This window comes from Chironomus tepperi, unplaced genomic scaffold (genome assembly GCF_022539635.2).
Source record: "Chironomus tepperi strain 1889 unplaced genomic scaffold, CSIRO-AGI_Ctep_v1 contig_298, whole genome shotgun sequence".
Lineage (NCBI taxonomy): Eukaryota > Metazoa > Arthropoda > Insecta > Diptera > Chironomidae > Chironomus > Chironomus tepperi.
The window spans coordinates 2,411,377-2,429,065 of NW_027226420.1; positions in this window are offsets into that span (position 1 = coordinate 2,411,377).

The window sequence follows — 17,689 nt, forward strand, 5'->3', positions numbered from 1 at the left end:
CTCACATAGCATTCTCCACCCAACTAGAGTTGCAAATCCCACTAAAAAATTTATGTTCAATTTACCATAAAGCAAGATTTGAATGAAAATGACAGAATTACTTAAGTAATGAGAAAAGAACATGCTTTAATCATCAAAAATGTCAAGGGAATGTTTGACCTTCTGTGACTGTGTAACCCACGACGATGAAAATCATCTTCGTTGAGAATATTTTGTAGCTGTAAGAAAAGAAGCCACAGTCGCAGAGAAAAATGTTATTTTGATAAAAAAAAGTCAACCGCGATTCCTCGAGGAATTGTAATTAAGTGAAATTTGCAATGTAAATTTTTGGAGCATTTTCTTGGTATTGTTTTTACAAGACTTTCCATTGATTGTTTGTGTTCTTTGAGGTTATTTTTATGAATTTGTCTTAAAAATTCTTTATGGCTGTTCTTTACATTCGGAAAATTTTCCATGTCGATTGCTCCGCAAATCTGTTGTGAATTTTGACATTTATATTAATTGGAATTCCAATTTAAAGGCATATAAATCAAATAAAAGTCGTCATGTGGAAATTCCACGTAAAATTGAAACTTTTTATCCAAAGTCAATTATGCAAATTTATTTTGGAAGTAAAATTTTAATCACAAAGTACTGAATTCTAAAGAATTTGCTTATTTAAAAAGCAAAAGCAGCTCCACTTGTCATTGAGGGGAAAAAATAAGAAACTTTTTCATTATATTACAAAACATTTAATCACCAATTATGTAAATTGCATGTTTTTGTCAACGAAGGACGACTCTCCCCTCAATATAATTCAGAATAAATTAGCATATCATCGAATTATTGATATTTTCATTTTCCATTTTACCGTAGAATGCAGAAAAATGTTTCATTTTAATAATCGCATTACTTGATATTGTATAACAGCTATGGGGGTCGTTTATTTGCTATGTAACTTGTGTTAAGGGGGTTTAGGGCCTAATTGCGCTTCAGCAGAAAGGGGTTAAGGATGATTCATGCAATAAGTGAAAGTAGGGGAGAGGGGAGGGGTCGATTGCGCTTTAAGCTTTAAACAAGTTGAGCAGGAGGAGGCTGAGGATGCTTCAAGCTAATATATGGGCCGAAGGGAGTAGGGGTTGAGTGAGTTTCAAACAATAAGTGATGGGGTTGAGGGGTTGAGGATGCTTCAAACAAATAGGGTTTGAGTGCGCTTTAAGCTTCAAATAATTTAGGTTGGAGAGGAGTGGGGGTCCGGGTTTAATTCCGAATTCAGTTTTTCCAGGGGAAGGAGGTGGGATTGAATTCGCTGCGAACAAATTTCCATGTAAATTTAGCAAAGAGGGGTTATTCAATAAGTTCAATTTTCTGCGTTACATAACGAGTGATCGACCCCTTGGGTTATGTATTCGCAAATATTATATTAAAATTCAACATTTACAAATTGGAATAATGAAATGTGAAAGCTTGTTGTATTTAAATTCACAAATTTTTCTGACTTCTATTGGCAGCATTATGCATAAATAACTGTAAATACAATTTATTGGAGCTCAAAAAAGTAATCAATGGTTAAAATTTATTAGAGTTCTGTCTGAAAATATTTTTTTTTTGTAGTTCAAGCTCACGACCTTCTATCTTCCTTCACAAATTTCTCCTTTTATCTTCTTGCCGCATGTCATTTACCGCATGCTATCATAAAATTGCTAAATGAAACCTTTGACTTTTACTTTTATTTTTTCATTGCTACTTAGAGTCCCTTTCCCCGGTGGTTTTGAAAAGTTCTTCAATGGACGTAAATAAATGAGAGGGAATAATTGCTTCGAGGCTATTTTCATGTAATTAGTCTTATTTTTCCACTCTTTTGATATTCATTTCTACCCTTTTTTGTTACTGCTTCATGTTTTTAATTTATATTTTTATAACAATTTCATCTTGAGTATCTACATTTATTTTAATTAGAGATGAAAGAAGACGAAACTTAATGAAGCAATTTGTTCACCTTGCTTCCTTCCACAAGCAACTGTTTTTTCATATTTTTATTTTTGTACATCTTTGTTATGGCTTCACATTCCTTCTGTCTTGAGATTCTCAATGGAATAATTTTTACTCAAAACATAAACCTGATGTCATCTTGTAGACAAAAGGAATCTTCATTTAATGACAGCAAAATGTTATGAATGGCAATTGTCAATAATTTTTGTGCTTCAAAACATTGAGATTTTTATTTTTTAGATGCCATTAAGTTGTGTTGTCAAAGGTATTGAACTATAAACTTTTTTTGTGCAAGTAGAAATAGTCAGGATTGCTGAGGATTTGTTCACTTATTAAGGAACACGAAAAGTTGACTTTCTGGTTCTTCTCCTAAATCTCAACAGAAGTCAGAGGAGCTTTCTCCCTACAAACGTTACGTAATAAGCCAGTGTTTTCTTAGAGATGTCAATTATTTGAGTTTTTACTATTTGTACAAATAACCAATTGCTTGGGAGAACTCTAGTGTGCTTCATGAGTGAATTTTATGGAAACATCATCAACCGGATGCTGTGTGCGACTTCGGTCGTTGCATATCATCAAGGTGGGCCGCAACACAAAAATGTCTTGACAGCACCACAATAACCGAACAGCCCCTTCAACAGCATTGCATAAAATTCACAAACAACAAAACTATTTAGCTTTTGCTCCAATTTCAAACTTTAAAAACAGTTCTCCTGCTATCTATTAAATTCATTCCAAAAGCAGCACAATAGAACTATCTGTTGAGCAACAAAAAAGTATCAGGAAACGGAGAAAACAGAGTTTACATAAATTATTGATTCCTTTATTCACGTTTTCTGCTACAAAACAAAGTTCTTTCGTGTCACATAATAAATTTTTCTGTTTTTGTTCTTCCTTCTTTTTTATTATTGGATGTATCTTCCACCGCTCATTTTCATTCAATGCTCCTTCACCTATGATTTTAAAGATTTAAAGGGTAAAATTTTCCTTTTTCTTATTTCCATTGAAAAAAGTTTTTTTTTTCCTTTCTCCTTCAGGGTATCCAATTCAGTCATTCATTCATTTTTATTCCTGCGATTTCTCTCGATTCGATGCTGTTTATTTAACTTTTTCTTGCTTCTCCTTCAAAATTCACATTTTTTTCCTTTCTTTCCATCCACTCAACCAATTTATTAAATTTTATCGAAGCAGAAGAAAGAAAGGAAGTGAAATTGTATAATGAAGAAAGAATAATGTTTGTACTAACTCGATGAACTCACGGATGGTATAGAAGGCAAAAAATGGGATAAAAATTCTTTATTTTTAGTATTTCTTGGATTGTTGAATGAGAGGAAACAAGGAACTTTATGAAGTATTAAATTTAAAATCGAAAGAAATAGCTAAAACATAAAAGTCCAGATTAAGGTTTTATGAAAGTTATTGGATCTTAAACTACAACTCGAAAAATAGATGATGTTCATGGTTTCGAAACATTCGGGGATCTTCCATACTGAGTATCATGATCAGAATATCAAGATGTAGTAAACTCTAACATTTCCCATCAAAATGAGCATAAATCAGACATTTCAGTGTCATTTAGATAGCTCTACGATTAGCCCTGAACATCGTGATGTAGCGCTGTCCTAGCGATTATGTTGAGCCACTTTGGATAAGTTGTTGTGAGCAGAAACTCTAAAGGGTCTCATTCGTCATTTTTTGAAGGAACGGCGAGGGAAAAATGTTGAAAAAACCTAGAAATTTCAAGAATTTTTGTCCAGTTCCTCTCTGCATACGTTTCAAAATAAAGCTTCTGATAGTGTCCAACCAGCATCATACAAGTATACGCAGCCCTCCTTTTTAGTCTAACCTTGATAAAAGGTCAAACAAACAGCCACTGAATCATCTTGAAGACAATGAAAAGTTCCCAAAATCATCTCCATTTTTCCATCATAAACGACCATCAATGCATGACAAAATTGCTGTAGACGATATAGAATGGAAATCAATTATACGCTAAATTTACAGTGGATAAGAAAAACAAAGAGAAGAGATGAGAAAATATTAGTCTTTCAATAAAAGTTCAATTTTTGTATCAACCGATGATGATAAAAACAACATAATCATCGTACCTTCGAGCCAAATTTTTAGTGGGTTTATACCAATAAGTAAGGTTCATTTAACAGCAGAACTGTATATTTTCGTCTTCAAGTTTTAATTTAATTTAATTCAATTTTGTTTACCAAAAAGAAATGAATTTGTTGGCCATGGATATTCCTGTGGATTAGGACGATAAAATGACTTTAATTCGTGCTCGTGCTGTTTCTCAAGATTTCAATATTAAAGTCTTATTAAAGTTTCCATAATATATACATTCACTAAAGCTCGTCCGCAGTATTGTGGATATTTGAAGATTAAAACAATTAAGTCACCACACAGCTGCCAGATAAAAAAGTCATTTACATTTCCATAAATTTACAATTTATTTTTTTTTTTCCCGACGTCCCATGCTCTTCCTTGTTCCTCCTCCTTTTTATTGGCAGCATTTTGTATATTTTTTTATCCTGCTTCATAATTTAAATTTGCATTTTATTCGAAATTGAATTTGTGGTTTTGTTGTCAACACGCGAGGTGAAATTTGTGTCTGGTCTGAAAGACAACATGATATGGTGTGTATTGTTCTTGTTCAAACATAATTAATGAATTTAAACAGTAATTAATTGTTTTTTCGAATTGTATATTCTAGAATTTATTTACAAATATAATCAGCGTGTGCCTGAGTTGACGCCGAATTAAAACCAAATTCAGACTTGGTTGGCATTTTTTAGTTACTGTGGCTGTATAGTTCAATTGTTATCCACCTTAGTTTACCTCTATTAGATGATGTCAGAATTTGATTCTATTGCTGGCTGTCTTCTGCCAATTACTTACAATATTTTACTTACTTTGCTGGTCATACAGATCAACTGTGATACATAGCTTTCCTTAGATCTTTCCCCAAACTGGCCTTATCGCTGTCTATCACTAGCCAATTCTTAATACGAAATGCAATACTTTCTTGATCGACAGTCTCCTTCCAAAAGTTCAATGGCCTCCTCGTGTTATTTTGCCATCTACAAAATCATACTTAAGGGCTTTATTAATAGGGGCATCATCTGGTCTCCTAACAATCTGCCTGTTCATCTGAGCCTATCAATTTTTATGATTCGTGTAATATCTCCTACGCTACTTGCTATTGCTATGGAAGAAGAGATTGGCATTTTTAAGGTTCAATGCCCCTTACAGGCTTCACGTGGTCTAGTAATTGGGAATTCGAGGTGACTTCCTGTAAAATCCTTAATTTAGCAGAAGATGTTTCAGCTCACAACAATTTCATTCTAATGAGCGACATAGCATCTGTTACCCTATAAAAATTGAAACTTTAAAAAATATCTCGACTCATTTCCTAGCAACTCCTAACATACCATCATCACAACATGACAAGTCTTCTCATTTGCATTCATTCAGCTCTTCATTCATTCTTAAAAATATAAAATTTATAATCTTATTACTAAGGAATTTTTGTTGCAATGCCCGCACATGAAAAGAAGCAGAATTATGAAGAATCACAACACTAATTTCAACTAAATGGGAAATCCTTAAGTGAGCTTTAAGCACTTCTTTCATTCAATTATAAAAATTTCTATCCGCTTTATGTAATTTATATTACTTAAAGGGTGCTAATAAGTAATTTTTCACAGCGGAAAAAAGAAAAGTTTTTCCTACAACAATAGAAGAAGCACTGTTGCAGCTGATGGCAATTATTTGAAATAAGTAAGGCGAGATCTTAAGAAAGCGATAATTAATGCCTTAATTAGAAAACTGTCAGTTTCTTAGCGAATTAAGATGTTGAGGATTTGAAATTATTTTACTCAATTTAGCTGAAAAAAAGCTTCACAAATTGGGCGCAATTAGAGCAAGCAAAGAAAAGCTTAAATAAATTGAACAGATGCATTTTGATGAATATTGCGCAATCAACATTTGAAATTACATTTTTATGAGACAGCTCAAAAGTCCTTATACAAACTAAAGAAAAAAAAGATGTAAAATGAGACAATTGAAATTTATGAGTGTAAAAGTTTCACTAAAAAATGGCAGAAACTATGTATAGCATTATAAAAATATGCTCAGTTTATAAAGTTCGTTTTGAACATCTACGAAGATTGTGCATCTTTCCTCATAATGACATCATAAAACCATTATGGAAAACTTTTGTAAGAATAACATCGTAGCTTGATTTATGAGAGTATGTCTGTTTTAGGTGAAGAGAAAGTAATTTTGTGTCATTTTTTCGGGTTGATAGTAACGAGATCTAATGATTCTTATTTTTATAGAGTCATAGCTGGTAATTTTAAAATTTTTATGTCACTGAGATGTTAATTTTGATATGCTGGATTTATGATATATTGATATGGCATTTTTAAAAAGGTCAAATTTTATGAAAAATGCAATCCTTACTGCACCGTAAAGTCGGTCACAAGGACAATGGAGATAAATTGCATTTAAGGTGAACAATAATCTCGTTTGACAGATTGACAAATCTATAGTCAGCAGTAAGTTGAATTGAATGAATTGCAGAAGATTGTGAAGTTGAAAAACTGCTAAGAGAGCAATTTAAACATCGAAAATTATAATGTTTTGTAGAAAAAGGATCTTAATGGGTTAAGATGATTGGTTGTTTGTAGACCATTTGGTAATGTAGCTTATAGCTCGAAGTCGACTCGATTTGACTGGATTCAATATGAAATTTGAAATCTAAGTCGAAATCTGAATCGACTCAAATTTTAAAGTGAATCCAGTCAAATCGAGTTGACTACGAGCGCTGGCATAGCTTTTACTGTTAGTCAAGTCTTGAAGACAATTCTCATATTATGCAAAAAAGTCAAATCATCTTCAATTTAAAAATTCTCTAAATAACATACCCAAACCTATCAATATCTACCATCTTGAAGACAACGAATAAAACTACGTTGTATCAATTTCATCATTAGTTCTGACTTCCCTATCAAAATTGCATTAAAACTATAAATAAAGCAAATAACTTGAGTGAAGAAAAACTAAAATTTAATTATAAACACGAGCGTGGAACATAAATTTCATTGTTCAATATTTTCTCTTGTTCTTCTTATAAAGTGTGCGAATTAATATTTTTGTAAGAAAGAGTAAGATGATGGGCATTTTGTCCTATACAAAATTTCAATTTGGTAAATTTCTAAGAAAATTTCTCGTTTTTTGCAAAGCTTCAAGAATCTTCAAATTAAGCTATGCTATCGCTGAATCGTTACATGACAGATATAACATGAAAAACCCTAAAATGTAAAAATCAGACGTCACAATGCTGTCCTGACACCTTTGCATCTTACTTTTAAAACAGCGACGTAGCGGTGTCCAAGCAGGTACGCAAAATCCAAATCCTTCAAAATTTATCAAGCCGATCTATTGTGCTTAATGAAAACTGCGCTTTGCTTACCAATCCTAACTTGAACATTATTTCCATCAATTCTTCCCGAACATTTTCAAATTCAATTTAATATTCACTGCTCGCGAATCGTATATAAAAGCACTACTTCTCTTGATGTGCAACTATACATCGTATAACATTCTGGCAGCTATCTGTTGGGTTTTGAAAGAAAAAGAAATAAACTTAATATAAAATAAAGAGTACGAAAGAAAATGAAGATTGAAGCGATTTTAGTATATTTTGCAATAAACTTCTTTTCACTATCGTTGCAAAATGAACTTGAGATCATTGAGAATGTGAATGAGATAGAGCAGCCAAGATCACTTGATGGAGTTCCGATTGATGATGAGATTCCATTTCGTTCTAGAGTTCGCAACACGCCAATTGATAATGTTCCTGTTGAAGACGATATGGATATTGTTGAGGTTGATTTGAGGAAGCGATCAAGAATTGCTAACAAAGGAGGCAGAAGAGACAGTAAAGTTGATAAGCAGCCAAGGAAAAGCTCAAGATTTGTTGAAGATTTTGACGATGATGTTGAACCGAAGGAATTTGAACAGGAAGAGCCTAATCGAAGAAGGAACAAAAATCTTGCCTCAATTAATAAAGAACCCGACGATAATTTCGCGTTTAGATCGAATGTTCCTCACAGATTCATCAAGAAAAATGAAAATGAATTTCATAAAAGCTTCCGTAGCTTTATTTAAAATTTCTCATTCATATTACAATGAATATGCATTAATTATTTGTGAAAAGCATGAAAAAAATTTCTGCATATTGTAATCCTGACCATTTGATGCAAATGAATATTTCAGCCTTTTCATTTGCAAATAGAGGTTTCATTGAATGGATTATAATTGCAAAGCTTAATGGATAAATTTTAATAATTATTAAAAATTTAAAATTAAAATAAAAGAATTGATATTGGAGTAGTTTGGATTGAAATTCTGAGGTATTGAATTTATTGTGTATTGATCGCGAGTAGTGATATCATTCAGGGTTGACATGCATGTAGATCGACTAAAGATAGCTGAATAATGACTTATGCAGATAGTTCTTTCTATAGGTTGCTGTCATTTGTCGTTGGGTATTGCAGGGCTTTCGCTTATGTTTGCAAATTCCAAGGGCGGTCACTTGCAGACCGGTTTTCGTTGGAAGGATATACACAATGGAGGTTTGGCAAGTGGCAAAACCTGGTTTTTATGATCAAAAATTACCAATTTCTTTATGGCTCAAATTAACTCTAAACGGATGTTCATTTTTAATGTTTTCTGTTTTTTGTGTTCCTAATAACTCATATTAAAACATTATCTACAACCCCAAATATTTTAAGTCAGTTAATCGATTCAAAATCAAACATCAAGGGGCTTAACTCTGGCATGATATTGGAATCAAACCTAATAAGAGTCATGCCGGCATGGAAGCAGATTTTTGATCAATTAACTGATTTGTCCTATAATGAAGCATCAAAATCACTTCATTAATGACAATACACAATTTTGTGACAACATCCTTTATTTTCATGACAAGTGTAGACATGACAATTATAAAACTTTACCTGGAACCTCTACTTGAAATAATAAATAATATTATTATTAACTCAACAAATGAATACATATAAAAAATTATTTGCATGGCTGATTGAATGAATATCCAATAAAATTCAATTTTCAAATTGAAATTAAATGGATTTTTGTGCCTGAAAAGCTCGCGACAGTTTTTCATTGTTATGCAAAATAAATTGAATGCAAATTATAAATGGAAATTCCTAGTTGAACACGGATAAAAATTTATTCAGATCCTGCAAAATATTTCTGTAAACATTTTATTGTCTGTGTAAAGTGTCGGAATTAAATTATTTAATTTCCGCTTATTCGCTCAATTTAAAACTTGTAGAAAAATTTAAATATTTATAAAGACTAAAATTGAACATTAAATTTTCATTATTTTTGAAAGTTTTTCAAAGAAATTAAAAGTTTTTAGTTACTTATAGTCAAGCTATAAACTAGAGTGCTCCAAAAATAATCTACAAGTCTCAATACTCTAAAACCAGAATCATATACGTGAGTGCATCATGAATAATTAAAATTTTAATTTACAATGTTCGCAATTTTCATCATAAAATTTCATCACTCGTTATCGTTTAGGGATTTATGACTAAAGTACAACGGAAGATGTTTACATTCTTCAAGATCCATAAAATAAGAGAGAGTTAATTAAAGGAAAAAGGTAGCAACAAAAATTCTTTGTGGTTCTTACAATTTTATTATAATTTATTTATATAATCATCTTCAAAACTTTCGTCACGAACATCCTGTAAAATTTTCTCATTAAAAAACGATTATTGTGGCTCATTGAACTGTAAAGTTATTAAAAAGTAAAGGAAATCTCCAGACAATGAATGAGATGATAAGAAGTTATAAGATTTTTTATTACAGCTCTCCAGAGGTTAAATGATATTTTCCAAGTATTAAGCACTAGTTCTTTATGTTGTAGAAAATTTTTAAGTTTTTATTCCAACACCTGCAAAGTTTCCACGCTCAACAAAATTTACACCACTATGAATCTGAACTTAAAAAAATCCTTAAATGTAGTCAGAACTTGAAGCTGGGCTTGAAATCGACTTAGGATCAAATTGACTTCGGAGTCCAGGCAGCGAAAAAGCAGCAGTGGTGTAGTGGTTAGAGTTTCGGTCTAATATTCTAAACACCCGGGTTTGATCCCAGGTAAATTCAAACCAATTCGGTTTGTGTATTTGCAACATTCAAATTGTGGCTAGGTACATAGCATTGATATTTTCTGGGTCATGTAGCGTGAATAGTTGGGAAAAAAGGACTTCATAGTCCATCATGAATCCGAATGGACTTCCAGAGGTGCATTCAGGTGTAAGGGTGACTGTGATCAACGCTCATGTGTACTCTAAATGAACACTTCATCCTCCTTTGTGTTTGTTGTGCGCCATATGAGTCGAAATTGAAAAAAGCTCTAAATTACTAATCTAATAATTCTCTCGTCAAACTCGTCATACATCATATTTATTATTTCCCTGTTGAACCATTCCTTTTTCATTTCCTCAAACATTGTCACATCATCAAATGTATTCTTCTTTTCCTATTGAGTGATTTATTAAAAGACTAGTTTTAATTTCCTGACTTCCTGCTGCTTTCCATTTGGTTCATAAAAACTACTCAAATTTCTTTTGCGATGTGGGAAAAAAATAATAATTTTGTTCTATTATTCATGCTTTATGTGTGAATGATTTATGAATATAAAAGGATTTTTCTGGAGGAAATCTGAGTAAGTTTTCATTCACTTTGTATGTTTTGTTTGTTGAACTATGAGAATGTAAATGATAAAGCTTTATAACGGTCGACAGAAGATTACTAAAGATAGACTGGATGCTGAAATTATTTGGGTAGAATTTAGGGTTCTACAATGTAATCTTGTATTTTGTGATTTGCAGAGTAATCAAGGGATGGAATGTTCTGAATGACATTTAGTAGCCTCAGTAACAAAATGCGCTTTATACACCAGCAATGTCTATCTTACTTGCCTCTACTTAATTCGTAAAAGAATAAAAAAGCATTTTTATTCATTCATCCATTCGTGATATTTCTCCTCGTTTATTGAATTCGTATTCATACGAATAAGAATAGCCTGAAGCATCAACAAAAGTTCTCTTTCCCACTATTGAACAGAAAAATTAAACTTTTAATTATCATCGTTCACAAGTTGATGAAACTGATAAAAAACAATTTTTCCCTTGATTCTCTCAGTGGAAATTAGAAATAGATTGAATTGTCCTCGCTTGTTATGTGCTTTTTTTTTATTTTTTGTTGACGAGAAGATTTTCCATGTCAATTCTTCTTTCCCTTCCCGTCATATGATGCCTGAAAAAGCATTTAATTAATTTTGTCATTCTCCTTCGTCTCTTTAGTCCTTAGAGAGATTAGATAAACAACAAAAATAGTTATAATCAAGTTAATAATGTAGAAGTGACATGGTATGAAAAGCGACACAACACGAAATCAATAACGAGAGTGATGATTGAGATTAGTATGAGACATGGAAAAATATATTTATTGATGTCAACTAAGGACATTAGTGCTTAATGGTTCATGTTGAGTGTATGGATACTTTAAGAGATCATACTCGATACTTGGGGTGTATTCATAGGTGGCAATAAATACCATCTGAATGGAAGTGCTTGTGATGAAAATGAAAAATGAATTGAGTGATTTGTTATGTCATGATAGAAATGAAAAGGAACCAAAAAATGCATTAAATAATTAAATGGTGAATGTACGTAGAATTAAAATCTCATGTCATTTGCATCTTCATGTCCTCAAGTCATTCTCTTAATATTCAGATTAAAGCTTTTTTTCATTTTATTCAATTTGAGATGCTTCTGATAGAAGTTTACTCAACATATTTCGAATGAAAATGAAAACGAATGCTTTAAGCGATTCTTTTGAACTCATACAAAGCTCAAGTATACATTTTATTTGGGTAGATTAATCTTTATAATGAAAATTGCTATGCTTTTGAGGTCGTAGAATGCTTTTAAACGAAATAAAAAATTCTTATTATTCTGGTTAGTTAGGTTGCTTTAGCAATTGCAATCTTGCGTAGATATTTTCTTTGAATTTAATTTAACCTTTTAGATGGGAATTTATGAGAAGTATTCTAACTTAAATGTTGCTGATGCTTATATATAAGACTTAAGCATTTTATCTTGATTAATTCTCATTTCAAAAATGCTTACCGAGTGACAAATGAAGATGGCTCCGCTACGTCGCTGCTTGGCGCCGCTAAACCTCTTATGAAGAGCTTGAACTCGACTCGGATTTTATATGAAAAAGTTGGCTTGAGTCGACTTGACTCCATACAAAATTCAAGTTGACTTCGAGTTCTGTATTTTATTAACACCAATTGGAAGCTGCCCCCGATTGGTAGCCATATCCCTAACAAGCAAAGAGACCGCTTTTAGGTACCTTAATGGCATTTCTGTAACATTAAAGCATGCTCTTTGCAGGATATGACTGTGGTTTTGCCGAGCCTTTAAAACTTTGTAGCGGAGGTTTCTCAATTTGGGTCGCTCGGGCTTTAAACCTTTGTTGATTTAAAATTCACTTTGAAAGCTTAATCTCATCAAAAATTTAAACAATCTTGAAAAGCACAAGGCGATTAATCGATCCATAATCTGACGTGACTCTGGATTGGTACCAAGTCACATCAAACTGAGTCCAAACTTTCGAACTCAGTCGGAATGAGTTTGAACATTTGAAAATTAAAACTACAACTCGAAATTGATTATTTTCATTACAAAAATATATGCGGTTGTGGATATTTTTCAAAAATGTCCGAATCTAGAATTTCATTCCATTGAACTCAAAAATACAGCATAAATGCAAAAATTTACATTTACACCGAAAAAACAAAATCAATTTTCATCATAATTAGGGTTTCTGGAAGCGGTTTTCTGAAAACCGCATAACCGCACTTTTTGGCCCAAAATGCGGTTTTAAAAAAACCGCAGTTTTTGAAAGAAAAAACCGCGGTTTTAACATTTTGTATGGAAAAAATTCACAAAAAGTAAATTTTGAAGGTAATTTTTCAAAAGTAAGTTTTAAATTTTTTTTAATTATTTTATCAAGCAATTTGGAACTAAATTTTTATGAAATGGAGAAAAATACAAAGATTTAATACTTTTATGCATAAAACTACAAATTTAAATTTTTTCAAAAAATTTCATACATTTGTATGAAAATTGAAAACCGCAAAAAACCGCAAAACCGCGGTTTTTAAAATTTTGGAAAACCGCAAAACCGCGGTTTTGAAAAAACGCGGTTTTTCAGAAACCCTAATCATAATATCCTTAAGCACATGTGGTTTTTGGAATTTAATTTTAAAATTCACTGAGTTTTATTCACTATTGCAATATAATACATCTCCCTACTGTTTATACAGATCAAAATCATTTCAAAAGTGCGATTTTGAAAATGACATCGTATTGTAAATATGATTTCAACACGTACGTATGCACTCATGGAGGATTAACCTATATTGATTTCATCAGAAACGCATTTGAAAATCACTTTATTCAAACATATACTATTGCTATGTCATGCTACGGTATGGATTCTCCTCTTTTTTTTGAATAATAAAATGCATTTGAAAGTCAATTGAATTCAATCGACTGTTTACTCAACGACTATCATCATCGTTGCTGGGATATTTTTTGAAACGGTGATGATGCCATTGTAATCAATAGATTGAATTTTTTTTTCCTTTCGACGTTTTCATATCGCATACATGTAGATCTGCCGTTCAATGCTGCCTTTCTTTCCATTGTTGCTAATAAAAAAAAACTTTTTTTTTCTTCTTTGAAATTTAATGAAGTTCGAAAAAGGTCTTTTTGGTTACCTTTTACACACTTCAATAGACTTACAAATACTTTTATTCTGCTTCTTGATAGCTTTTCTTCCTCTTTATCATTGCATTGTTATCACTAAATCGAATTTTATTTAGTGTGAGGCGTTTTCCTTATATTCAATGATTTTTATTGATTCCTTTGCAAAGGGAAACAGACAATAAGTTTGTTTTTTTGTTGCTATTATATTCGCTAATAGGAAGGAGTAGAATAAAAAGACAATTTTTGGCATAACCTAGTACTCGAATGACCCTAACATTGTTTGCCGTATATCCAAAGATTAAAACAATCTCTAACAATTGATAAAAAAAATCCAGAAATACCCAAAAGTTTTTGATCTGATAAACAGAATCTGGAAGTGAATTTTATTGTTTGAAATGTGCAGCAGCAGCATCCCTTTTACATCCAAGAGACATTATCTTTTAATAAAATAGTGATATATTAAAAGTAACTTTTTAACCTTTCATGACCATTTACTTGACATTTATTCTCTCTTTTTTTATGTACTGCTGTATGATGTCATGATCCTTTATGTAATCTTATTTCTTTTGTATTATGCATCATGAAAATTTCAAGATATTTTATAAATAGCTTGATATCGAATCATGTATCTTGGTAACATGTAAATATATTGATCCTTATGACGGAGATTTATGATAAAATGTAAAAGTTTGATGCCTTGAGATGAAGTTTCGGAATTAATAAATGTTCTATAAATATATTGCATGTATAAAGACAGAAGCAGTTGAATTATTAATGAAAATGTTATTTATACGCATGTAAATACTGTGGGAATATTTTTAACTTTTATTAGAATGTGCATCGTTGGTTTTTGTTGCTGAAAAACGTAATGGACTCAATTGTATGCGCTGTTAATAATTCTCTCGTTATCCATCTTTCCAACTGCCATAAAGGTGGTTTTAAATCGCGTCAATGCTGAAGAACAGTGGCAAGTCCTTCAAATCAATCCAATACTTTTACTTACTTACTTACTTCGCTGGCCATATAGATTAATTGTGATCCATGGCCTTCTTCAGATGTCGCCTGAAACTTCCCTTATCTCTGACTTCCACTTTCCATTCCCTTATTCTAAATGCAATATGGTCTTCGTCAACAGCTTCCTTTCATAAATTCTCTGAACGTCCTCGTCATTTACTTTACTTAATTGCTCTAATTATCAAATTATATTTTTCATCTGTTAATCTTTTAAACTACCCCTAATGAGCCTAGATGATTACTCAATTTTGTATGGACAATAAATTTTCACCAAACCAAACATAAAGCAGTCCAAAATGGAAAAGTTGTGTTACCTTCTGAGAATTATTATGATTTCTCCATAAATATTTAATTCTTCTACAATACAAAACCTTTAAAATCTGTTTGTGAAGAATCCCTTCCTGGCAAATCTAGTAATTCATCAAAAAATATGATGAATCTTCCATGACTGAGTAGTTTGTAGTAAGCAAAAACGGAAGTATAAGATTATGCTACTTACTGCAGCAAAAACAGTCATTTACTTCATTTCATTTAAAGTCTTAAGCACTTTCCACTCAGCAAAGGAAATGAATTCATGAGAATATGAAAAATGAAAAGTCTTTAGCATATAACAAGAACTACTGAAAAGCTTAAATTTCAACTTCCTTGAGCTCAGTTGAAAAATGAAGAGAAGATTAGAAGCAAAATGAGAAAAGATTCATTTCTGGAAAATTCAAGGGATTAAGCAGTTGAAACTTTCTCTTATAAACTAAAGAGGAAGCCGAGAAATATCACATGCAAGCTTAATTGAATTTCAAGCATTCTTGTATGCTGTTGAAAATGAAAATTAAAAAAGTTGAGGTAGTAAATTCTTTTGGATCTTTCTTTTGCCGATTCTATTATTTTAGAACCTTTAATATTTTATCCATGAATTAATGCCCGATAGGTTTTTGTGTTTTATGGTTCAACAGAACGGTTAATGGCCTCATGAGCAAATAATGAATATTAAGTGAAACTATAATAAAGAGCTATCCCGAAAAGTACAAGTCGTAGAAATGATGAAGAATTAGGTGCAGACTGGTGTAACCTTTGAGATTTATTTGGTGTCATTCTGCATCAAGCTAGACACATGTCGACTAAGGCTGTCGTTATGCCTCAAGCTAGACGGTGTCGAAAAGGAGGATTTGATGAAAACTGGTTCTTAGTCAGCACCCTACGTCACCTTATGTCTTGCTGATACAGACTAGCAAATGGCCATTTACTCTGTTAATCGATAGCATGAATTTAATAATCACTCCATAAGCAGACATAATTTAATTGTCTCGAATAGCATACCGTGTTCGCTACGACGTCGTGTTAAGGGTAATACACTAAGTTGTCCTGACAGCACCTAGAAGGCGAATTTTAATCCATTTTCACGGCGAAAAATTCAGTTCATCGTATTATGCTGCTCGGTTGTTCTACTTTTTGCGAACGATTTAAAAATTGCTTTAAATTCCCCATCAGGGAGCTTTAAAACATTATTAAAAATATCCCACAAATGTACTTTAAAATTGCTTTTGGTAAATAAATTTAATTTTCACAAATAAATACCACTTCCATTGATATAATTCAAAAATCGAACGGCAATTATGTTATGCACAAAAATACATATTTATAAATTATATATTATTGCGGAAAAAGCTATTTATTGATTTCCGAAGCATATCAGTGTGTTTTTATACGCCATAGCTCATTGCACTTCGATATCGATAATGAATTTCTAGCACATAAATTAATAGAATTTTTATTAAATTTGATCATCGTGATTATGGCAATTTATATCTAGTGGAATTAATCTACAAAAAAACTGTTGAGTATCTTTTTTTGCTACAATTATGAAGATAAGATTAAATGAACCGATTATAAAAAGTTTTTAATAAGCTCGATTAATTTTAATCGATTTAATTAAAAACTTTTTCCCAACCCTCATTCGCTAATTGATGTTTATAGTTATTTTTTAAAGCTTACTTGCATCTTTACCTCTGTATTAATTAGTAGGAAGACAACAACGACGAAGAAGTTAATGAGGAGAATACCTGAATTTGCTATTAATTTAGCTCTGCTTAGTAACATGTTTAACGTCGTTTACTTTATTGCATTCCTTAACATGCAGTTTAGTCTTAATGAGTTTATGTTGTCTCATGTAATGAAATTTGATGTTCAAAACGGGTGAATGTATGGAAATTTATTAATTTTGTTGCAGTGTTGGTGCTATTGAATTGAGTAAAGTTGAAGATTTAATGATCTGACTAATTATGAACTTGTTAAATTCTCGGGTTGGTCAATAATACTGATAAGAGATGTGCAAATAGTATCAAATAGAGAAAAAGGTTTAAATAAGCTTTGTGCCACAAAGCGGTAGCTCAGTACGTAAGAACACTTGAATTGTAATCGAGAGGACGTAGGTTCAAGTCTGATTCAGGCTATAGTTGTTTAGAAGTGTACTTCCTTCTCTAGAACCTTGGGCTAGTGGAGTCTAATACAGAACTTATTCAATTAAGAATTTAGGTATTAATTGCTATTTGTACTCAATATATAAGAGCTTTAATCCTTAAAATACTAGAATTTAACAGACGACTCAAATTTTATTGAGAATCAAGTCGACTTTCCCATTCAAAGGACAAGTCGACAATGAGCTCTGTCCAAAAGCTACTAAATTAATGCTTGCAACAACTTGCCATGGAATTTTAAAGTCTCTCACCTCCATAAATCTCCTAAAATACACATACTGTGTATGTAAAGGATAATTACACCTTTACAAGATAAATATTAAACATTTTCTGTCCTTATTA